At 37.0% G+C, this 8,704-nt stretch overlaps 1 long non-coding RNA gene across 1 annotated transcript; it reads left to right on the forward strand.

Annotated features, from left to right (window-relative positions):
* Positions 1-447: 447 nt before the first annotated feature.
* LOC144771745 (uncharacterized) lies at positions 448-8,378 on the forward strand. Its single transcript, XR_013599460.1, has 3 exons — positions 448-472; positions 4,603-4,701; positions 8,293-8,378. It is a non-coding gene; the product is annotated as an uncharacterized LOC144771745 (long non-coding RNA).
* Positions 8,379-8,704: the final 326 nt, after the last annotated feature.

An 8,704-nucleotide genomic window follows, 5' to 3' on the forward strand; every position in this document is an offset into this window, starting at 1 on the left:
AATCCATATTTCTGCAGAAAGTCACGAGACGCCCATTCTGAATTAAAACGTTTATTGAAGCTACATTCACAAAGCAAAAACTGATGAGCTGACATCATTCTGTCGGACATGGCCAAGGTCGAAAGTGAACTTTTTGTCAGTCCTTAACTTGGCATCCGCGGAAGTTGCACTGTAAGACTATGGAAGCTGCGAGGATGACTTAAAACAAAGTTGCAATCGCAGGAAGCCTCTGGCTTCACGTGGAAGAGACAATGGTCTTTGTAAGACATGATTTTGTGGAACTTTTTAAGAATCGGGTGACATGTCACTTGTCACTCTCAGCCAATGGGACGTCGAGTATTTCTGAAAACTTTCCTTTGCTAGTTTAGTTAGCGTAGAAAGGTATAAAAAGTCATGCCCTTAGGGTTGGGCTGGCTGCTGCTTTCTGACTTTCCGATGAGGGTGATGTGCTGCTGGACTTTGCGTGGAGCACGTAAGAATCCTCAAAGAACTTTACTTTAATTTCTGTCTATTTAGCTCAGTTAGGGAAATAGGTTTTAGAAATGCTAAACTTTATATAATTTCTTTAAATTTGATTAAATTGCTTAAATTGTATTTTTCCATATTTCTTACTATCATGCTTGCTTTATTGCAAATAAATTTCATTTATAAAACTTACAACTTATATACCATAATCTAGAAAATAAAATCTTACTTTTGACAAACAAGCTGGTCTTGGTTATTTAGAAGTATAGGTTACCTTTAGCTAGATCACGTCGCCTATGGTGGTCGTTTAAATGGTTGGGTTTTATTCTAATGACAATATTCTTTCTGCAAATGTATAAAAATGTTTATAGTTTGTAAATAATGTGTATATAGATTTATTTGACCACCTGATTCAGTAGGCCCAAAAATATATCAGGTTCATAAATGGGTCCATGTATAGTTTAGAATTTTGTTTATAGGTTATGAAATTGGGTAGCGTAGTTTATGATATATTTTCTATAGCCCGCTGGATCAATTATCTGGTAGCAGAGGATGGTTGCTAAGGGGTAACCAAGGTAACATGTTGGTTGCTAAGGATTACGTCATGGTATACAAATAGGATTAATGTTTTAACACTTGTTAAGTTCGTTTTTCGTGCCTATCTGTAAGCTATACCGGTATAGATTGTGTGGCGAGAAATTAGTCACGCAAGCCATCTGTTCGTTTGTAGTGATATCGCCGAGTATCACAAGAGGTATCGCCGTGTACCATAGTGTTGTCGCCGAGCAGCACAGTTTTAGGGCTAGGTCTGAATCTTGTATAGTGAGGATTTTCTAAGAAATCAAAGCAGCATGAGAATAGGGACAAAGCGCCTTTCATAAAACTCACTGTGATGAGAGTATTAGTTATATCCGAGCTTGAGAGAAGGGTAAAATTTAACGTCGGTGCATGATTATCTATAAACAGGTTAGAGTCCTGTACGGGTACATGTTTCATATCTATAAACAGGTGAGAGCCCTGTACGGATAACGTCGTTATTTTGCTAACGGTGCATGATTTCTATAAACAGGTGAGAGTCCTGTACGGATTTCGTGTGTGTTTGAATTTAGGGAACTTTCCGTGTAAAAGTGCGAGTTTGAATTGTATTTTATGTTCAAGTGGAACTCTTAGAACTTTCACTTCGCGGTGGGTTCAGAGCAAAGCGAGTTCATAATTATACGTGTTAGAAGGGTGGGGTAAGGTTACTCTACTAACAATTGAATATTATCCTTAGTGTGAATAGCGCCGTCTATTCCGAAGTGTGGATACTTGAATGTATGTAAACTATCCTAATTAGTGAAACGAACAGATGTTGTCTTTATAAGTCATTGTTAAGAATTAATTCACACTGAAAAGTGTTCTTAAAATGGCGCTGTGAAAAGATTTTGTGAAGGAGGGGTAAGCGCCAGGAGTGAGAAACGAGAAACCGCAGCTGCTGTGTACGTCACAGAGCCGCGCTGGGATTGGGTGACCTACGTCACAAGCTGTATTCTGATTGGCTCCTGAGTCTCTGACGGCCAGTGAGCTGATTGGTAGTTCAGAAAAACTCTAAATTTATTGGTCGAACTGAAAAGTGACGCAGCTCAACTGCCATTGGCTTGTTGGTGTGTTTCGCGCACGGATTGGTTGTTTTGCGGAACATCCCGGAAAATTTTTACGAACGATTTTGTGAATTAAATTTAACTTTTAAAAATGAGTTATCATTTTAAACATGTTGAGAAAAAGACAACATTATTTCAGAAATTTAAGAATTTATTTTCACCTGACAAGAAAATCGAAACGCGAGGTGGTAAACTACTTCATAAGTATAAAACACCTGCAGCGTACATGGAAGGTGAATACGGATATCATACTGTCTTATGGTTCGATAGTTGGAAACGTTATACTAAAAACGATGGTGTTTTGACTTGGCCTGATGATGGTTCATTTAATGTAAGAGTTTTAAGAAACTTACGAGAGAAAATGAATGCTCTTGTTCCAAAACCGAGACCAACTCAATTTGAAGCTTTAGTTGAGTGGGAAGATGAGATGTATCAGTTACAAAGAGAAGCTAGTGGAATTAAAAGACCTTCTAAAAATCCATCATGGAAAAGAGAAACTCATGAAGATAGATTGCGAATGTGGAGACAGGGAAACATGAGTGAAGGATTGTATTTAATTCATGAAATGGTAATGGGTTCTCCTACAGGAAAATCTATGGAAAGTGAATCTGAGGATGCAATTATGGAAGAAATATATACAACTGCTAAAAATAAACAGCCTAATCAGCCTTTGAGACCTCCTAGATCATGGTCTACTCCGGTGGTTTCTACTGAAACTTCACCGAGTGCACCTCCAATTAATGAAGCTCCAAAACTTTATCCAAATAATTGTGAAATCACTGAAACTCCTAGAAGACCAGAATTTGAGAATGCTCGAAATGAGGGTAGACATTTTTCAATGACTCCAAGAGCAAGGGAACCTCCAAAAGATTATACAAGAGAAACAAGAAATGTTGAGGATGATGATTATAATGAATACTTAAGGTCTAAAGAAGAATTAATTAAAAGAATGACAAAAGGCATGGAAGCTGTCACAGTTCCAGTAACAATAGGTCCTGTTCAGCCTGTATTTGAACAAAGAAATACAGACAAAACTGGATTAACTATTCCTTTAAATACAGAAATTCAAAAGCCTGCTGAAAAATTTTATTCAGATTTGACAGAATTAAACACTTCTAGATCGAGAATGCCTGATTTAACTTTCAATGAGGATTTATCTCCAAAAACACCAATGGGTGCTATGTCAGATGTAGGAAGTCCTGAAGTCAGGGTAACCACACCAAAGCTTGATGTGGCCAAATTAAAAGCAAATATAGAAGAATTAATAATTGGAACAATTGGCCCAGATAGTTTAAATTACTATCGGGATGATGAACTACTATTCATTTGCAAAAGTATTCAGTGGAAAACGAAAAATAAATATGATCAATTAGAGGATCTAGCTGCAGAACTTGAAATCGATGTGAGTAAACAAAAGAATTTTGCAAAACATTACAGATTAGATTTCTCAGAAAGCGACATTGAGAGTTTGAACTCAATGGGAAGAATAGTTCACATTAAAGATTTAATTGTCTATATCAAAAAGCTAGGAGAACTGAACAAATGGAGAGTGAAATGGACTAAAAGGAAGGAAGATGAAAGATTAGAAAGAATGTCAAAACAATTTCCAATGAGAGAAGTTGCAGGTGGAGGATATGTTCATGTCCCATGGTCGAGACAGGACATTCTGTTATTCACAAATGATTTTCCTAAATTAAGAGAGAAACCTGTTGAGTGGTACAGGCAAGTCGATAGATTTATCAAGGTATCAAAAGTTCTGTGGATTGATTTGGATGGATTTTTTGACATTGTTGTTCCATCTGATCTTTGGACAGAATGTAAAATATCTATTAGTTGGCCAAAAACAGAACCTGAGCGAATTAAAGAAACAGGTGCCCCGAATCCACTTGTAATGGATTTTTATGAGAAAGTAATTGTTTGGATGAAAAACAAAATTCCACCCAAAGAAGTTGATTGGGTTAAAATAGAAAGAACAGAGCAGGAAACAAAAGAATCAGTTCATTCTTTTTATGAAAGGCTACTGTTAATCTTTAAACAATACAGTGGTTATGAAAAATTAGATGAGAAAGACATGAGTCATTTTATCTATAGATTTGTTTATGGACTAAAACCTGAAATTGGAGAAATGATCAGAACTAGTATTGTCGGATGGCAAGCACTATCTATAGATGATATTCTGAGAAAGGCAAAATATTGTAGCGATGAATTAGAAGTAAAACAGAAGAAGCTAAAAGAGAAAGCCATGTGGGCACAGGTAAAGGTAGCTGAGCAACAGATTGCCAGCATGGGAAATAAGAACACTAATTTTGTTCAAACTGGAAATACGAACCAGATACAAGGAAAGTTTAAAGGTAATAATTTCCAAAAGAAATTTAGCCCAAAAATAGAAGAGCTGAAACAAAGATTACCTTGTTTTAATTGTGGCGAAATTGGACATTGGAGGGACGAGTGTCCTCATCCTCCTAGAAACTTAAAGAATCCCTTATTGAATCCACAGATGCAGAATGGTGTTAACGTGCAGCAACAGCTACAGATGCAACAGGGGTTAAATGAATTTAATATTCAGCGACAATTACAACAACAGCAACAACAACAGGTGAATAATCGTCAGGACCAGTTGCCACAACCACCTTTTCCGAATTGTGGGGGAGTTCAAAAATATAATCCAAAAGTGGGATTTCAGGGATGTGAACAGGTAATAAAACCACAAAAACAGCAAAAACAGCAAAGGGTTCAAATGCAAAATGCTTCACAACAATTTTTATTAACAGAAAGCCAAGACAGTGATTCTGATGATTATTGCTGACGGTGCCCGAGAGAGGAGGAAGAGTGTGTTGTTGGAGCCACTCTTGAGGTTGACCAGTCTGGTCCTTATGTAAACGGGAAAGTTAATGATGTAGACATCACTTTTCTAGTGGACACTGGTGCTACTCGTTCTACTGTTAGATCAGTGGAAATTGAAAACCTACCTCTCTCTGGGGATACCATCCAAGTTGTCGGAGTAAGTAATCAGCAAATTAAAACAGACTTAACTGATCCAGTACCAGTAGAAATTGGAAATTACAGAGACAAACACAGATTTGTGGTTTGTAATAGTAGTCCAGTAAATCTATTAGGTAGGGACATCCTATGTAAAATGAATTGCAGAATATATTGTTCTCCTGAAGGAGTTGAATTACAAACAATGGAGGAAGATGGTTTGTACAGAATGACAATGATGATGATGGAAGCAGAAGAAACAAAATTGTTTCCTGCATTTGAAGAAAAAGATTTACCTGAAGAGCTAAAAGAAACAGTGAAATCTGAAATATGGGATTTTACTGGGAATGAGATGGGTCTGATGAAAAACGTAGATCCTGTTAAAATTGCATTGAAGCAGGGAATAGAATTTCCAAACACTCCACAGTATAAAATGAAAACAGAGACAATTGAAGGTATTACACCTGTAATTGAAAAATTAATCAAGCAAGGTGTATTGAAAGAAATGAAGAGTAGCTCTTGTAATTCACCAATTATGGGAGTTAAAAAGGCTAACGGAACATTTAGGATCGTACAAGATTTGAGAAAGGTTAATCAAATTGTTATTCCATGTTGTCCTGTGGTTCCAAATCCAGCAGTGATTCTATTTCAGATTCCATATGATGCTGAATGGTACACAGTCATTGACCTTTGCAATGCATTCTTTACTGTTCCTCTACACCCAGACAGTTATGAAATCTTTGCTTTCAGATTCCAAGGTAAGACCCTTGGATGGACAAGAATCCCTCAGGGCTATACAGAAAGTCCTTCAATCTTTAACGAACTGTTAAAAAGATCATTAGAAGATTTAGACTTACCAGGTAGGTCTACGTTGGTGCAGTATATTGATGATTTGTTAATTGCTGCTAAGACAAGAGAAAATTGTGTAACAGACACAATAATTCTGTTAAATCGCCTTGCAGAAGAAGGACATAAAGTGTCCCCAGCAAAACTACAGTTTTGCAAACAGGAAGTAAAATATCTTGGTCACAGAATTGCAAAAGGAAAAAGACAAGTAACAATAGAGAGAATAAAAATGATTCAAGCAATGTTACCGCCAAGAACACAAAGACAGGTCAGAATGTTCTTGGGAATGGTAGGTTACTGTCGACAATGGATAAGTGGATTTTCGGTAATTGCGAAACCACTACAAAGACTAACCAAATCAGATGTGAAAGATCCAATTATTCTCAATGATGTTGAAATGGAATCTTTTGAAAACTTGAAAAAGAGCTTATGCCAAGCTCCTGCTTTGGGTATGCCAAATTATGAGAAAGATTTTGAACTGTATTGCAGTGAGAGAGAAGGATGTGCATTATCTGTGTTAATTCAGAGACATGGAAACCTAAAGAAACCTATTGCATATTTCTCTGCAGTTCTTGATCCAATTGCAAAAGCATTACCAGGTTGTTTAAAAGCAGTTGCAGCTACAAGTATCAGTCTCGAACAAAGTGAAGGAATCATTATGGGATTTCCTGTAAAAGTTTTTGTGCCTCATTCAGTTGAAATATTACTGACAAGAGGTAAGACTCAACATTTAACAAGTAGCAGATTGACAAAGTATGAGAAAATCATACTAGGAGCAGATAATGTTTCGATTTCAAGATGTTTGAATCTGAATCCTTCTACATTACTGCCTGATTCTGAAATTGTTGATGACATTGAGACAGAACATGAATGTTTAGATGTCATGGAATTCTGCACTAAACCCAGAAAAGACATCAAAGACAGACCTTTGCCTGAATCGGATTTTGTCTACTTTGTAGATGGCTCATGCTTAAGATCCGAAGGTGGCGTCTTGAAAGCTTCATACTCAGTTTGTACAGTCGAAGATGTTGAAGAAGCATCATGTCTTGAAGGAGTTCGTTCAGCACAAGTGGCTGAATTGATTGCTTTAATTCGTGCATGTGAAATATCAAAGGATATAAGAGTTACCATCATTACTGATAGTCAGTATGGGTACGGAGTTGTGCATGATTATGGACAACTCTGGTCACAGAGAGGATACATGACATCAACAGGATCACCAATTAAAAATGCAGTTTTCATTAGAAGATTAATTGAAGCAATACAATTGCCAAAAGAAATTGCCATAGTCAAGTGTGCAGCACACACTAGAGGGACTGATTATATTTCCAAAGGAAATGCCTTCGCAGATGAAACAGCAAAGTACTGCGCAAGGAAAAATTATTCTTACAATCGGAATAGAAGTACAGAAACTGATTCAAATTCATTAATGCTAACAACTATTGTAGAAACATGGAATGAGATTAGAGATTTACAAAACGAAGCAGATGATGAAGAAAAAGACCAGTGGTTAAGATCAGATTGTAGACAACGTGATGAAGATGGAGTGTGGGTTTACAAAGATGGGAGAGTAGTTTTACCAAATTGCATGATTTCTGACATGGCCAGATTATATCATGGTCCTGCACATTTAGGAAGAGATTCTATGGTCAGACTGTTTAAAGAAACATGGTTCAATACCAAATTTAGAACCATTGCAGAATCTTTTTGTCAAAGGTGTTTGTCATGCCAACAAATGAATCCAAACAGAAAATCAGTGGTGGGGACAGGAATAATTGGTCGAGAGGGTGGTCCCTTTACCAGGTTACAAATAGATTTCATTGAAATGCCCTTACACAACTGTTTGAAATATGTACTTGTAATTGTATGCTTGTTCTCAAGGTGGGTAGAGGCTTTTCCTACAAGACATTGTGATTCAATTACAGTAGCAAAACTAATGCTCAGAGAAATCATCCCAAGGTACGGTTTTCCAGTCACTATTGAGAGTGATGGAGGAAGTCATTTTGATAACAAACTGTTGAAATTAATTTGCGAAGCTATGAGTATTGAGCAGAAAATACACTGTGCATACAGACCAGAGGCATCAGGTGTGGTTGAACAAATAAATGGAACTATCAAAAACAGAATTGGGAAAATGTGTCTAGAGACAGGAGTGAAGTGGACTGATGCTCTTCCACTTGTTTTGATGTCAATAAGAAGTACACCAGATAAAAAGACAGGTCTGAGTCCTCATGAAATTTTGATGGGAAGAGTTATGAGGCAAGCTTTTGTACCTGTAGGTAAACTGTTGAGCATAAATGACAGTGCAATTTTGGATTACTGTAAAAGGTTATCTGATATGGTAACTTCTGTGTCTAATCAGGTGGGAACTGAAGCACAATCAAATGACAAAGTTTTGACACATGATCTGAGACCTGGAGACTGGGTCAGAACGAAAGTACATCGGAGGAGGAATTGTCTATCTCCTAGATGGCAGAAACCTAGGCAGGTAATTTTGATCACTACTAATGCTGTAAAGTGCAGAGGATTGAAGCGTTGGATTCATCCAAGTCATACTATTCCAATACCAACTCCTGAGAATTCTGATGTTGAAAGTGATACCACAGATGACTCTGATTCTGAAGCAGAAGACAGAACAGAAGGTGAAGTAATTCCAGATTCTGAAGATCGACAAGAAAGTCGACATCTGGAAACTGTGCCGGTGAATGGAAATCTGGCAAGAAAAGACTTAGAAATAATTGAAATAGATTCTGAAGGTGAAGAGAATCTGTTAA

This window comes from Lissotriton helveticus, chromosome 8 (genome assembly GCF_964261635.1).
Source record: "Lissotriton helveticus chromosome 8, aLisHel1.1, whole genome shotgun sequence".
In the NCBI taxonomy this organism is placed as follows: domain Eukaryota; kingdom Metazoa; phylum Chordata; class Amphibia; order Caudata; family Salamandridae; genus Lissotriton; species Lissotriton helveticus.